Source organism: Lactuca serriola, chromosome 4 (assembly GCF_051521515.1).
Source record: "Lactuca serriola cultivar US96UC23 chromosome 4, Lser_US96UC23_V15, whole genome shotgun sequence".
Classification (NCBI taxonomy): Eukaryota; Viridiplantae; Streptophyta; class Magnoliopsida; order Asterales; family Asteraceae; genus Lactuca; species Lactuca serriola.
This window is the reverse complement of record NC_136411.1, coordinates 342,663,164-342,680,352: the sequence shown is the minus strand read 5'-3', so window position 1 is coordinate 342,680,352 and position 17,189 is coordinate 342,663,164. Positions and strand designations below refer to the sequence as shown.

General features: G+C 39.9%; 1 pseudogene across 1 annotated transcript; it reads left to right on the top strand.

Moving 5' to 3' along the window:
• The first annotated feature begins 395 nt into the window (after positions 1-395).
• LOC145100732 (signal peptidase complex subunit 1 pseudogene) lies at positions 396-1,609 on the top strand (annotated as a pseudogene). Its single transcript, XR_013705225.1, has 2 exons — positions 396-900; positions 1,071-1,609. The product of XR_013705225.1 is annotated as a signal peptidase complex subunit 1 pseudogene (transcript).
• The last annotated feature ends 15,580 nt before the right edge of the window (positions 1,610-17,189 follow it).

The following is a 17,189-nucleotide window of genomic DNA, read 5'->3' as shown; positions in this document are numbered from 1 at the left end:
AATATATCATTAAGGTATGATATATAATGTCATATACATCTTTTTAAACTAAAAGAGTTGTGTCTTATATAAATATATAAAAGGTTTATATCTTATAAAAGCTTAAAATGATTTTTTATAAACTTTTGTCTTCTTTCTTCCTTAAAGTTGTGGACGGGAGAAGAGGACAAAAATAATATATTTTGCTTATTTTATTAAGAAATACATGCTTCAGAAACATGTCTTTTTATAATAACTAAGCATAAGTTTTTAAGGGTTCGAGAAGTCTTAAAGTGTTAAGACCTAATATGTAAAATAAAAAGGCTTAAAGGCTTTCATTTGCTCTCCTTGTTGCTTACTTGAATCGTCACTTTCCCTATTCTTTGTCTCCATTCTCTTTTAAAGTGTTAAGAAGAAAATTAAGAAGAAAGATACTTGCATTCTCTATTTTAAGACAAATTTGCTATTTTGTCTTAAAAGCTTAAGAGTTTAGGTCTAGCATACAAGTCAAGTTGGTAATTGTTGATGTCAATATTTAAATGGAGCTCTTATTTGTACCCTAACATTCTTCATCAACAATCTAAACTCCCCTTGAGGAACCAAAGGCTTCAATGGTTGTTACTATTTTCTTCTGATGGTTGTGTTAGGCTGTGTTTGATATTGGTCTGACTGAGTCGGCTCAAACCATTTTGGCTGACTTGCTCAGCTATTTGTGTTTGATAAACACTTTATGCGTGTCTGATTCAGAAATCTATAGCTGATTGAAAAAGAAGTTGGAAATCAGCTAACTGAGAAGAGGAGAAAAGTTTCCATCGGTGCCCTTTCTTCTCCCCTTTCAGCGATTCCTCTTCTCCAACAAGCAACATCGACCTATTTCTTCCTCTTCCAATCGTCGGTCGAAGCTCCTTCCTCGTCTATCAGGTATGCTTCTGCTATTCTTTTCTTCTCCAGCCGATCAAAGCTCATTGCCCTAAATGCTCACTATGTTCGATTTCACCATATGATTGTCCTTTTGCTTACTCCTTTGTAGCTGATTGACTCTGATTTCAATTACATGTACAAAACTGATAAAAATGAATTTACTGTTGAAGGTAGCAGAGCAATTGCTTACTCCTTGCCCTAAATCCATCTATTTACTGTTGAAGGTAGCTGATTGACTCCGATTACACCTTATATATTTTTTAATTCTGATAATACCCTCGGGTAAATAGATGGATTGGCAAGGACAGAAGGTAGCAGAGCAATTGATGCAGATATTGCTGGTGGTATTTGCAGTTGCAACATTTATAACAGGTTATGTTGTGGGTTCATTTCAACTGATGTTGATAGTGTATGTTGGGGGGGGGGGGGATGATTTTGACAACTTTGATTACAATTCCTAATTGGCCATTTTTTTAACAAACATCCTCTCAAGTGGTTGGATCCAAGTGAAGCTGAAAAGCATCCAAAACCATAGGTGGCTGTGACTTCGGTTTCAAAGAAGAAACCCAACAAGAAATAGGCTATGACTATTATATCATAATTGGGTCATATTGAAATGAGAATTGTGTTTTTTCAGAATTTATTTTGTTTTTATTGTTTATCTTGATAAATGATATAAGGCAAGAAGATTGAAAAAAATATTTTAAATGAGTAGAACAATTGAATTTGATTATCTTTAGTGCATTTTTATAAATTTTCAACAACTTCATCCATTGTTGTATAAAGTAGAAGGGTAAAATGGTCATTTTTCATCCGTCAGAACATTAAGTTAGATGTACAATCAAACATCATGGTTTCTTACTCATTCAGGATTTTTTACCCAGACAGACATTTCCCAATCAGCTCTTTCTCAGTCAGGAACTATCAAACGGGACCTTAATCTTTTCATGTTCATGCAAGATCATCATTTGGTGAGTATAAACTAGTTATATGTCGTTCAAATCTTAAATGCTTTCGTTGATATTTTGTGTTTTTGAAACCAAATTTTTGAATAAAACCCAACATAGTCTTCAACATACCTCCATCTGAATTGCCATTGAACCAAAATATAGATTCTCTTCAAGGATCTTTGGTTTAATGGTTCTATGGAATTTTCAATCTTAGGGATGTTATATCCTAAGTCTACCATATTTTTTAGGAAAAATACCGTAAATAGTCAAAAAAAAATGGGGTGTATTTTCAAAAAATAAACATAAAAATGAACTTTTTCGGATATAATCATGCATTCCGCGGAGGTAGCTCCGCGGAATCTACTGTAGCTCCGCGGAATGGCATAATCGTAAATAAATCAATGTATTAAAAAAAACATTAAAGATTCATTCCGCGGAGCTACCTCCGAGGAATGAACTCATTCCGCGGAGATAGCTCCGATGAATGGATCTTTAGTGTTTTTTTTTTCATCGGTTTTTCGGGTTTTATATTATTTCTCAAACTAATTGTTTTTAAGAAAAGATTATCATACTATTATAATCTTTACTTGAAAATAATTAGTTGAAGAATTAATATAAACCCCGAAAAAACGATATTAAAAAAAAAAAAAAAAAAAAAAAAAAAAACCTCAAGATCCATTCCGCGGAGATGACGTCCTTCCGCAAAGGTCCGCGGAGGGTCCTCCGCGGAATGTATGTCTATAGCTGGAAAATCAAATTTTGTGACTAAATTTAGAAATTCACCCCCATTTTTTGTCTATTTGTGGTATTTTCCCTATTTTTTATTTTAGTTCAACTCTTAAATTTTTTGTTATCTATCAAGGTATTACAAAAAGGAAAGCAAATTATAAAAGATTTAAATTCAACGTTAGATTTTGTAGCCAAGAATTTCAATGGAATCTAAGTTTATAAATTCTATACACAGGCCAAAAAAACAATTAAGATACAATCTTACTAAACATATATCCTTCTTCTACTTCTACGAATCAAAGATACTCATTATTGTAATTCAATAACACCCATAAAGCGGTCAAAACACGCCCTTCAAAATAATATCTTTACAGAGGCGAAATATTCACTGAATCCGTTCAAGAAAGTCATATTCTAACTGTCGTAACCAAATGCATTTGTAAACCTCATAAATAACCAATATGAGACTGAATATCAAATGCGACATCACACTATATGAAAACATTGTCAATATGCTCCACATGATTATGACGAATGAGGCATATTATTGACCCTAAATGGATTTTATTAGACCATCTATTAGGCCTTATGGTATACTCATAACGAGTATGTTCGTGGTTTATGTGGCCACGAACAAAAAATGTGAACACCACCCCATACTCTTAGTGGTGGCTAGTGGTGGAAAAATTCGTGGTCAAATATGGTGGAGAGCACGGACAACAACATCCAATAACTTTTTTTCTCTCTCCATGTCTCTCTATCTCTCTCTACCTTTCTCTACATTTTAATTAATTTAAAAATATATATTTTTAATTTAAAAATAAAAAAATAAGAAGAATATTGTGGTGGGTATCCCATAAGTTTAGTGGTTGAATGTGGTGATTAGGTGACACCCACCACTATAGTGGTTAGTGGTGGGTATAACGGATGGCCTTATACCCACCACATAATACATTGGTGAGTGTCACATCAGCACCATATTCTCCTACCACTAGCATGGGATACCTATCACTAACACACCACTCCACCTCATTTTTGTTTATTTAAATTTAATTCAAAAATACATTAAAATCATTTTTTTAATACTAGTTTTTCCATTAAATTAAAATACCAAATTACATTAAATAAAAACTACATTAATTGAATTTTTTTAAAAATAAAACTAACAATAAAAATAAAAATTACACTAGTTAAAATAAAAAAATTAAAAAAAACATTAAAAAAAACTAAAAATTTCAACCATAAATAAAATAAACTACCCCTACGCCTACGTCGGGCTCGAACCTACTCTTTTATCGCTTGGAAAAGTTTCAAGTCTTCGCCCTCGAGGTCGTCCGTTTTCATTTTCAAGAATTCCATATCAGTTTTTGTTTGGAGTGTCTCTTGTGCCTCTTGAAATGATGATTGTGCTTCGATCATTTTTTGTTCCATTCGAGTCATCACCTCGGCCTTCGTTTCTTGAAGTTGCACATATCGATCAAATTTATTGCCAAATATATCCATAACACTAGAATTCGAAGATGTTGACGCTGCTTTTTTTGCTTTATTTCTTCTAACGGGCCGACGAAGAGGTTGGTCGTTTTCAAGATCTATCGGATCGTCGTTGATGTCGATGTGTGTTCGGCCGTCCGATTGTTGAGAAGTTCGAACGGAATTTCTCGAACACTTTGAACCGGTAGATTGGGAAGTTCCTTCCGTTTTCTCTTTCCATTTTGGGGCGTCTTTCAGTTTTAGTCACGGTTTCATATACGGAAAAGTTTTGCGTGTTGGCGTTGTTTTTTCAAATTTGTCCATGGCCGCCTTGAAAACATCAAAATCGTTCGACCCACTTTTGCGTATGTTTAGGAGGTTGTTATAGATTCCTCCAAACTCGGTGCACTTTAGTCGAATATCTCGCCATTTCGACATAATTTGATCGACATTTCGAGTTTCACTTTCCATTAACTCGTAAAAAATGGCTCGTACTTTTTTCCAAAAAATTCCGTAAGGCTGACTATCTCCTATAATTGGATCTTCGGAAGCCGCCACCCATGCCTCCGCTAACTTTTCTTCTTCTTTTATCCATGGGACCCTTTCTTGGGTGGTAGTGGGTCGGGCCGGTTTTTTTTCCTTTTTTCTTTTTTGGTTGAGGTGGTGGTGAAGGTTGCGTTTCCGCAACAAAATCCGGTGAAAGTGGTGGTTGTGAGCTTGGTGGTTGTGAAATTGGTGGTTGTTGTTATTGTGACGATTATTGTTGGAGTTGTTGTAGTTGTTGGAATTGTTGGAATTGTTGGTATTGTTGTTACATTTGTTGTTGTTGGAAAGCCGGAAAATGTTGATATTGTTGTTGGAAAAGTGATGTTTGTTGGATAGGGGAACCGGTTTGAAGTAGATTGATAAAACCGCCTTGAGGTGACTCAATAGTCAGGAATTGACGAGGAGTTGTATCTAGCGCAAAAGCGTTATCGGGTTTGCGATATCTGTAGTTTGGAGGGGTGTTTTGGTTGGGATCCATGGTATTTGGTTGTGAAGATGTAGTATGTAAATTATGTACAGAGATAGAAAAGAATGGTGTAACAATTAAAAAGTTAAGGTGTTGTATTTATAGGTAAATAAATTGTTTATAATTTTTTTTTAACAAACTAGCCGTTCAACGGCTAGTCTAACGTTCGAATCTCTCCCCTTCAATCCCATTGGACGTGCGCTTCCGTTGTCCCGAACACGAATGAGATCGACAACGGCCAACTACGAAACAACGGGGTAGTGTGCATGCCTGTTGTTCGTGGCCAGCTCAACCACGAACATGCTCGTTGCATGTATATCGTTTGGCCTTATCCATCAAACTTCTTGTGGTTGGTACTTTATCGAAATACACTTTCCAAGCCAAAGTATTAACTTTTTTTGGAACAACTCTATTTTATCTAGTTACTTTGATATAATTTCGGGAAGAACTTACAAAATAAATAAATAAATAATAAAAAATAAAAATTAACGGATCTATGACCACTTATCTAGCTCAAAAGTAAATGAAACCAAAATAAGGTTATATGTTATTGGTGATTTTAGTGTCACCATCTCATTTTAAGTAACTGGAACTAACATGCGAGCTAAGGGGCTTCATGATTTGTACTCTAATACATGTACAGGGTTGTGCGGAGTGCACGCATGTATAAGATCGAGTCAGAAGCCGATTCGACAACTAGTCGGGGATCCGGTGGCAGCGCCCCCGGGTCCGGGGTTTCCAAAGGGGCAGCGCCCCTTTGGCGGGTTCTAGGGGCAGTGACCCTAGCGGGGTCCAAGGGGCAGCGCCCCAAAACCTCACCGAATTTTGCATGTGGGAACATAATGGAAAACTCAATTTCTTGAGGGTGATTATGGTAAAACTAACGAAACTCGTTAGTTTTGGTAACCCTAATCCGGATTATATTAGTTGCTTCCAAAGCAACTAATGACGACCCTACCCTAATGAAACCCTAATTGTGTTTAATATATAAACAACTCTTCCTTTCCAGAAGGGGGTTACGTTCTTTAGCTCTCATTTTTCATCACATTCACAAAACCCTTTAGCATATTGGCTTACGTTTTCTGTGCCTAGAAACGTAAGTGTCTGCTTGGATTATCCTAGGTTGAATTTCTTGTAACTCAGGCATAGGGTAGAAATATCAATTCGGAAAGTGATATCACGATCCAAGTTGGTATCCAGATCTCCACCACAAACCCTAATTTTCCCAACATATGTAAAGGCCAAGAACTACACTTAACAGTGTGACCCTATAAAATTCAACAAATTTTGCTTATAATGAAAAAAAGCAGCTTTTCCATGAGTGTGATATGTAACACACGCTCCATCCACCATAACACATCTATAGATATTTGATAAAATGTAGAAACAATCTTTTCCAATCGATCCCAAACTTAAATAAAGTCCCCAAAATAATGTATTCCTTGTGGCTTCGGTTAACAAAAGAAGAAACAATTAACATTCCATAACTTCCTTTTACCCCATTCATGATTCATGTTGACGGGTTGATGCACATACAAATATATATTTATCTATCTATATCTATATCTATATATCTATATATCTATCATTAAATATTTATAAAGGATGCATTTTTCCAAGCACCTCGTGCATTTGAAACCCCCACACAAATTTTCAAGCACTTCATGCATTTGAAACCCCCGTACATTTTCACCTTCAAAGTAATTAATAACAAATCACACACTTTATATAATTGAAATTTTGAAGCTATGAGTGGAACTATGGATGGTGAATTTAGAGCATGACATGAAAGAACAATTGATTTTGCTCCTATGTATTTATAAAAACAAATATCTTAATAACCAAAACATGTCATAAGAAAACAATCATCATAGTACAAGTCCTAAAGGTCACATGTGTGGAAAATCATAGTGCGATGCGTTGCGATCATGCCGACTCCTTTCCTTTCGAAGTAGAAGTACCTGAAACCAAAACTAAAAATCGTAAGCACAAAGCTTAGTGAGTTTCCCCATCATACCACATACCATACAATAAACATACTGCAAGCATATACGGGTGTTGGTCTACCCCTTTAGTCTCTTTCAATTGGTATTGCCTAGCATATCGGGGTGTTGGCCTACCCCTTCGGTCTCTTTCAACCGGTAACCGCCTAGCATATCAGGGTGTTGGCCTACCCCTTCGGTCTCTTTCAACTGGTAACTACCTAGGATATCTGGGTGCTGGCCTACCCCTTTGGTCTCTTTCAACTGGTTACGGGGTCTATTTCACCCCTATCACTACCATATAATATCCTAACATATAAGCACATAAATCACATACTGTCTAGCATATATGGGTGTTGGCCTACCCCTTCGGTCTTTTTCGACCAGTTACGGGGTATGCTTCAACCTACCACTACCATGTAATAACATAGCATACAAGCACATAAATCTCAACATATAATAGCATACCTGACAATTATCACAAAGATAATCATCCCTACTGTAAACAACTACTAGTGGGCCGACATTGGTGCCTTCGACCTACTTATACCGGGAAGGTAACTCACCTCGAATACTGGAAAGTAGTTGAACAGTCCCCGACTCCGAATATCAACACAACTCAATCCCCTGAATATAAAATATTTCATCAATTACCCTTTCATACTCACCATCCCCTTAAGGGTCAACTTTTGGTCCAAGTCAAAGTCAAAGTCAATGCTCTGAGTTGACCCAACTCGTTGAGTTTGCCCTTCAACTCGTCGAGTTTTCATGAATCACGGAATCATGATATTACGATCCAACTCGTCAAGTTATCTTCCAACTCAGTGAGTTTCCGTAACTCACAAAATCGCGATATCCCGGGTTGACTCGTCGAGTTTTCTTCCAACTCGTCGAGTTCGTCCTTTACAACAAAATTAGGATACTTCTAACCAATTCGTCGAGTTCCTTTATGAACTCGTCGAGTTCTTCAGCCTATTAATCCTTCTTAATGCATTAAGCCATTATTCTTCAGATCTACACCCTATACTCCAGATCCAGATTGGAAATGCCTCTAGGAGGGTAAAGTTTCTAACTTTACCAACCAATACCCTTCCTAATGAGATTAAGCTCAAACCCTAACCCAAAAAGGACAAAGTCTTCATCCAAAGACCACCAAAACTACAAGATAGACAATGAGGTCATAGGTCTGGACTCTAGGGACCAAAAGATCACGTAAAGTCTTAAACTTTATCCACATGCATGGCCATTTGGAGCTTGAAGGATCATAATGATGGTCTAAAGGTTGCATGGGACTTCCATGGCCATAAAGTTAGCACCTTTATGCCATGAAAACCCCTCAAGACCCTAGATTTGAAGTGTTAACCCTTTTGGGACGTCCAACTCCCAATGACCATGATATTTGGGCCAAAACCAAGCAAAATAACCCTAAAAGAAGATCCAAACAACTACAAGGCAAGGTTCAAGCTTTATACCAGAAAAGGGTCGTGGATAAGGCAAGGATTCTGGATCCACAAGCTCCTTCTTGAGTCTTCAGGTTTTTTGTAACATCCATAAAATTCAAGCCAATTTAAAACTTTTCAACCATTCAAAAATCATTAATTATTACAAAGTGTTTTCAAAATAGTTTCATTTCAGAGTATCCCAGAAATCAAAATCATAAAATATGAGGAGATACATGATCACGCCTTCGCCTTCCCGTGGTCATCTGAAGTACCTGAAACAAAATCCAAAACTGTAAGCCCAAAGCTTAGTGAGTTTCCCCAAAATACCAATGACATACAATCATAATCCTATCATAGAAAATAAACAGCATGCATATAGAGCCTACAGAATGACTGGATTGCCCTCACTGGGCCTGCAATCTATCTGGCCCACTCTCAGAACCTTCAGCATGCCTGGTCCGCCCACCCGAGCCTTCAGCCTGTCTGGACTGTTCTCCGGGCCTTCGACCTGACTGATATGCCCTACCGGGCCTACAGTCTATCCAGGCTGCCCTGGGTATGTTGGCCTATAGCACAAAGCAGGTCCGCCTCAACCCACCCCCAAACACAATCAACACATAGATAATAATGCTAGCATATACAAACAGTCAAACAGATCTAACAGATCATTAATAATAGCATCATCCTATATATCAGGATACCAACCTAACAGGTCACTAACATAGCATCATCATATATACCAGGATATCGACGTAATAGGTCACTAAGCATATCATCATGAAATAAACCCGCATATAAATCCGAAAAGGGTCGGCATTGGTGCCTTCGACCCTATTAGTATAGTGAAGACAACTCACCTCACAAGTAGTGCTGAACTGGACTGAAAGTCTCCGACCGTTGTCTCACCGAAAATCCCGAACTATCCAAAATAACAAATACTAAGTCAACACATGGAATATCAATCTTGACTAAGGGTCCACATAGTCCATTTTTCCTTTTCTCTAATTTAGGCTAAGGCCGAATATCAAATTCACTATCCAAAAGTCCATATACATAAGGCCCATTATTGGCCTAATTTTCCCAATTAGGCCCCAACTCCTAAATCGGGCCTCATTTTAAAATCTATTACCACTACTATCCTAAATCACATTTATTCAGAAAGCCCAACAAGGCCCATGTCAAACTGGCCCAAAAGGATGTGACAACCCGATATTTCGAGACAATGTAATGTAAAACCAATCAAATCTAGGTCAAAATATAACTTTCCTAAAATCTTATTTGGGTTAAATAAAGTAGTAGGAATTGTATCAAGGTTTTCGTACATATAAAGAACCCTAAATCCGAGTTATAACGAAGAAGTTATGACCAACCGAAGATTCTCGGCAGAACCGGCAACAGCGATTAAACGAAAAACGCGAAGTTTCAATACAATAGTTTTTAGCCTTAAGTATCTAAATGAAAGTTATAGATAACCTCAAACCACGAGCGTACATAAAAAGAACGTCCAAATCTGACTTCGGATGAGGAAGTTATGAATTTTTGAAGAAATTCCATAATCACGTCATTTTAATAAATAAATAATAAAAATAATTTCGGAATTTGCCAACGGAATCTAAAAGAAAGTTGTAGATCTTAGTCTCACCTACGCGTGGATGTAAAGAACGTCGAAAACGGAGTTCGTATGAAGGAGATATGAATTTTAGAAGTTTATTTAAAATAAATATAAATTTAAATATAAATTCTTGGTAATATCCGAAGGGGAGTCAGCAGATAGGACCGGAGTACGCCCCGCGTACTCGAATCAAGGGCCTCGGATCGTCCACGTCGCCCTATGCGAAGCTACCGACCCTCCCCATCCGACCCACCCCGTCCGACCCGCCCCGTCCGATCCGTCCCATCCGAAGCCGAGGCAGTCGAGGACTCGCTCATGCATGACATACGCATACGCGCTGCGTACAAGCGTATGCCCCGTGTACCGAGGCGGTTCAGCACCCCTATAAAAGGGATGCGAGGGTTTCCGAAAAACTTGCCCATTTCTTCTCTTTTCTCTTACGTTTTGCCTCGTTTTCCGTGCCCGTTCAAACCCGAAGCTCTGGTCTTTTTGCTCAAGTCCCGAGGGTCGATTTTACTCCCGAGATTCCCAAGAATCCCGAGAAAAATCCATTTCCCAAGACGAAACTCTGCCCGGTTTTTCCATCTCGCTATCTTCAAACTTTCAGGTGAGTTCATACCCCCTTTAATCAACCTTTGAAATGATTTTAAATGTTTTAAATACTTATGGGGGGGGGGGGGGAAATACAAGTTAAATACTTATAGTTATTGCTTCAATCACATGTGATTAATAACTAGGGAAACCAGTGATTTTATCACTGTTCAAACTGTCTATCAAACTGTTTTACTTCAAAATGTTTTACAAGCCCTTTTACTTTTCAAACTTATATTACAACTGTGATTCAAACAAATGTTCCTTATACTTAAACTGTTTTACCAAACCTATGCCTTCAAATTGTTTTATAGATTGACATCAAGTCGATCTTTTCTTAAAATAATACTTATGTTTCAAATGTCTTATAAAAACTTATTTATGCTTTTATATTATAAATTGCATGCCCATATATGTATAGATGTATAAATAATGTTTAAAGGGCTTAGGAAGGCCATCCGCCCTATTTCCTTTTTCTCGATTTGGATGTGGTCTGGTGGGATTTCGGGTGACCATCCGAAGGTCGTTTCAATATTAATTATATATCAAATATACCTATATAGACATAAAAGTACTTCCATATTCATACGTACTAGACACACCATTAGTAAGTTACCATCGGGGTAACACACGATCATACTATTACAACTGCTAGATCGATGAGTCAGTTCATTCATGGGTCCATATACAACTATACTAGGAAGAGAACATATACAACTATACTATGAGAACATATACAACTATACTATGAGAACATATACAACTATACTAGAACGAGAAACATTACCCTTACATTAATACGTTAACAATTGTGATCCACTGTATCGGAGCATGCCTTAAATGTCATGGCCCGAGTTGTAGCCAGAATTCTCTTGGAGGGAGAGCATTGAGTTTGCGTATAGATCTATACTGGATTGACTATCCTACACCTTGCTGCTAGCTACAGCCGGACCTGCAGGTCTGCGGGTGCCAAACGTCATTCCATTATTACGACCATTCGTATGTCGTTGTTACCAGTCGATAGCATGGTGCAATTATCACATTTTACCTTAATATAAATCCGGTTTAAGGTAGTTAGTACAGCAGTAGTTACTATAAAACTAAGCTACAGTACTACAATGATTTACCCATTACATATTTTTAGTGATAACCTCACTTGAACTTTAATGTACAAACTATATTTTGTTAAAAGATAGTTGCACTTGGGAAATTACACACTTTTACAACAAACGAACATACAAAACAGTTAAGCCTTGGTAGAAGGCTACTTTATTAGAAAATATAGGTTTTTCTGAGAGATTCAAACTTTTACAAACACTTACATACATTTCACGAACTTATACTTGAGACACGTTCAACATTTTTGATAACAAACACCACACTAAAATACTTATGAACTCACCAGCTTAATGCTGATAAACTCTTTCAAAATAACTTGTATTCTCAGGTCATCAGTAGACAGGTACCGATGCCAGCTTTTGAGGAGATGGAGCGCATTCAAGACTCATCATATTATTATTTTGATTTACCTTATATTTTTGGTGTCTAAAACTGTTCAGAACACGCTTGTATTAAAATTATATATTTAATGCAATGGATGATGTTGTTTGCTTATTTACATTTACTGTGTCGTGATACTTTACATGACGTCCTCCGCCCCAGAACGTTTCCGCCGTTCTTGGTTTTGGGGTGTGACAGATTGGTATCAGAGCATTGTTTATAGTGAATCAAGTATATCAACCCATAAAAGATATACTAAACTATAAACCCATTAGGGATTAAAGCACTCTGACCAAGAGTCTATACTTTAAATATTAAAATATTTAATTAAGTATACTAGTCTGCATTCATACTAAAATCAGTGTCACAATGACAAGAACAAAAGTATTACGATTGTTAAATATCACAAGTGAGCTCGGGGATGTATAGTCAGTCCTGGAAATGGCATAGCCTGATCAACTATGCTGGTCCTAGGAGTGATTAGCATATGCCCTATAATGGTTGTGATAGGTTAACAAGTCTAAAAACTTACCAACAATACCACAAGAAGATCAGTAGAATTTAAACTTAAAATACTATAGGTGTATTTTGTACTACTAGTTACACGTATACTATATTCTTATACCTCTCTTCTCGCGTAGATCTAAATGGCTGGATTCCATCACGGCGACCCGTACTTTCCAAATGAAGGCAATGCCGGGTGGATTGATGAAGAGCCCGAAGATGAGCATCCAATCCATTTGGATGATCACCTCGCAGAAGGATTTTCTGATGGATCCAACTCCGAGCCTGAAGTCAACAACCTACCGCTCGTAGGTCAAGCCCCGAACAACAACCCTCGACCAGCTTTTCCAGGTCCTACTCCCTTGTGGGCAAACAACTTGAATCGCTGGAGTGATGAACAGGGTCAACCCTTACCATACTTTGGGGACCGAAGCTTTTACAACGTCAGCGATGGTGGCTCTGCTGACCGAGCTATGCCTATCATTATCCGCAGAATAGCTCGTAATGCCGAGCAAGGTCGAGCAGCCATCGACCGGGTCATAGAGATTGATGCCAACTCAGGTGTCAACACAGTCCGCATCCGCCGTCTTGAAGAAGACATGGAACGGACCCGGAGAACCAATAAAACCCTGCAGCAGCAGCTGGCTGCCTCACGAGCTGAAATCTTGGAACTTCGAGCTCGTCAGAGGGCTTAGGATCGACACCTTCAAGAGGTGTTTCGTCAAGTGTCCGACCTCAGGGCTCGCCCGAGGAATTCCCATCGCCGTTAGATGATGTCTAGTACATCTTTGTCTTTTGATTAAAGAATAGCCTTTAACATTTGTGCTCTAAGTAGCACTTGTCTGTAAAATATTCCTAACTTTCAGTACTCTAATTAGGAATCTAAGAACTGTCAAACTTTTCTATCTGGTACGATGTAAGACCTCCTGTTAGGTCGATTTTCCCTGAACTTATTACATCAGTAATACCAATATCATTGAAATCTATCTAATCTGTGGGAAAAATCTATACACTTGTGCTTTCCTACTAATATTTCTTATTGTAATTTCAAACACTCATTCAACTGTTGGGCTATGGTTAGTTAGTCCATGTGTCACTCTCATGTTGCTTACAAATTGATTCTTACCATTTTCTTATCTTTATAAACTTATAGCTGAAAGATGCCTCCTCGCAAATCTCCCAGGAATAATGCTGCACCACCACCTCCTCCGCCTCCGGTCATCGATACTGTAGCCCTGAATGCTGCCGTAGCTACAGCAGTGGCAACTGCCATGGCTCAGTATCACTCTTCTGATGCCAGCAGAGGTGGAACCCCTGTGGAATCAACCCCGGTTGAAACCCCTGTGCGCTCGAGAGAGTGCTCCTATAAGGATTTCACCAATTGCAAGCCGAAGCCTTTTTACGGCACCGGCGGAGTCATTGCCCTCTCGCAATGGCTCGAGAAGACTGAATCAGTCTTCGAAATCTGTTCATGCCCTGCGGCGAGTAAAGTCAAGTACGCCGCATGCACCTTTGAAGGAAAGGCCCTGACATGGTGTGGAACGGCCATGTCAAGGCACTAACTCTCGTCGTAGCCAACGACATAGGCTGGGAAACAATGAAAGACCTCATGACTGGGGAATACTGCCCGAGGGGCGAGATCCAGAAACTGGAGCAGGAACTTTGGAACCTGACGATGAAGGGCACCAACGTGGTCGCTTATACTGCCCGATTCAGCGAGCTGGTGGCCCTGTGCCCCAATATGGTTCCCACCGAGGGGAAGAAGATCGAGAAGTACATATGGGGGCTAGTGCCTCCGTATCAGGGGAATGTTCTAGCATCAAACCCTGCTACCTTCGACAATGCCAAACGATTGGCACAACGACTCATTGACCATGGAGTCAAAACCCCTGCAATCACAACCACCCTAGCCATCCCGGAACCCTCCAAACCCGCTGGTACTAAGCGGAAATTCTGGGATGAAAAGAAGAAGCAACAGGCTGCCAAAAAGCAGCAAATTGTGGCATTACATGCCGCAATAACCCCTGCTGCTGCTACTACTGCTCCGGTGGGCCGGTATGCTGGAAGTTCGCCCAAGTGCAACAAATGCAACTACCACCACAACGGCCCCTGCCGTGAAATGCAGTGCTCTAACTGCAACAGGAAAGGACACACCATCCGTTTCTATAAGTTCCCGGCACAACCTATCAACCAAGTCCCTGGCTCTGGCGCGAGCCCGACCTGCTATGGATGTGGCAAAGCAGGCCACTATAAGAGGGACTGCCCCAATGCAAATAATGCTGGTGGAGCAGGAAGGGTACTAGCTATAGGCCACGGGGAAGCAGTTGCTGACCCGACAGTGGTGACTGGTACGTTCCTCCTCGATAACTCCTATGCATGCATTCTGTTCGATAGTGGAGCGGAGCGAAGCTTCGTAAACCATAAATTTGCTCGCATGCTCAATCAACCACCGCACGCACTCAAAGAACTATTCACATTAGAAATGGCTAATGGAAAAACTGAAAGTACGAGTAGCATATACTTAGGTTGTACCCTAACTCTAGATAACCATTCATTCCCAATCGACCTCATGCCAGTCTCAATAAAAAGTTTCGACGTTATCATTGGCATGGATTGGTTAAGCCTTCATCGCGCTGACATCATGTGCTATGAGAAAGCAGTCCGTCTAAACCTTCCGTCTAACGAAACTCTTATAGTCTACGGCGACAAACCCGGTGCAAGTCTTCGCATCATATCAAGTATTCAAGCACAGAAGTATCTACGTAAGGAATACCATGCATTCCTTGCTCACGTCGTCGACTCGAGCCTCGAAACGAAAGAACTAAAGAACATCCCAGTAGTGAGCGACTTCCCCGACATTTTCCCAGAAGAACTACCCAGGTTACCTCCGCAACGACAGGTCGAGTTCAGAATCGACTTAGTCCCATGAGCTGCCCCAGTAGCCAAGTCGCCCTACCGCTTAGCACCAGCTGAGATGCAGGAACTCTCTGGTCAACTTAACGAACTGCTCAGCAAGGGCTTTATAAGACCGAGATTCTCACCTTGGGGAGCACCGGTCTTGTTCGTTAAGAAGAAAGACGGATCATTCCGTATGTGTATTGACTACAGAGAACTCAACAAACTGACGGTCAAGAATCGTTACCCTCTGCCTCGCATAGATGATCTATTCGACCAACTGCAAGGGGCGAACTATTTTTCTAAGATTGATCTGAGATCCGGATATCACCAGTTACGAGTGCTAGAGGAGGATGTGCCGAAGACAACCTTCCGAACTCGTTACGGACATTACGAGTTCGTGGTGATGCCATTCGGATTGACCAATGCGCCCGCAGTCTTCATGGATCTGATGAATAGAGTATGCCGACCTTACTTGGATCAGTTCGTCATCGTTTTCATTGACGACATCCTGATCTACTCCCGAAGTAAGAAAGAGCATGGCGATCACCTGCGACAAGTTCTAGAGACATTACGAAAAGAGAAGCTTTATGCGAAGTTCTCGAAATGTGAATTTTGGATCCGGAGAGTCGAATTCTTAGGACACGTGGTAAGCGAAGAGGGAATCCACATGGACCCATCCAAAATCAAAGCCATTGAGAACTAGTCAGCACCTAAGACGCCTACAGAAATTCGTCAATTTCTAGGTTTCGCTGGCTACTACCGCAGATTCATTCAGAACTTCTCCCGAATAGCGAAACCCCTTACAACCCTAACCCAGAAAGGCGTGGCCTTTGACTGGGAAGAGAAACAAGAGAGAGCGTTCCAAACGCTCAAACGAGCCTTGTGCACCGCACCAATACTATCCCTTCCCAAAGGAATAGAAGACTTCGTAGTCTATTGCGATGCATCAAATCAAGGGCTCGGATGTGTTCTGATGCAGCGAGGTAAGGTCATCGCCTACGCCTTGAGGCAGTTGAAGACACACGAGGTTAACTACACGACCCACGATCTTGAACTAGGAGCAGTAGTGTTTGCTCTGAAGATCTGGAGACATTACTTGTATGGAACGAAGAGCACTATCTTTACCGACCACAAGAGTTTACAACACATTTTCGATCAAAAGGAGCTCAACATGAGACAACGACGGTGGGTCGAGCTACTCAGTGATTACGAATGCGATATTCGTTATCATCCGGGTAAAGCCAACGTAGTAGCAGACGCCCTAAGTCGGAAGGAATATTCTGGTCGCAAAGTCAAGTCGTTGTCAATAACCATCCATTCACACTTGTCTAAGCATATTCAGGAGGCTCAACTTGAAGCCATGAAACCTGAAAATGTGACGAATGAATCCCTTAGAGGAATGGACAAGAATTTAGAAGCCAAGGGTGACAGAGCCTTATATTTCATGAACCGGATCTGGACACCGAAACATGGTGGTTTCCAAGACTTGGTCATGACCGAGGCGCACAACACTCGGTATTCCGTCCACCCAGGTTCAGATAAGATGTATCTGGATCTTAAAAAGCTATACTGGTGGCCTAATATGAAAGCAGAGATTGC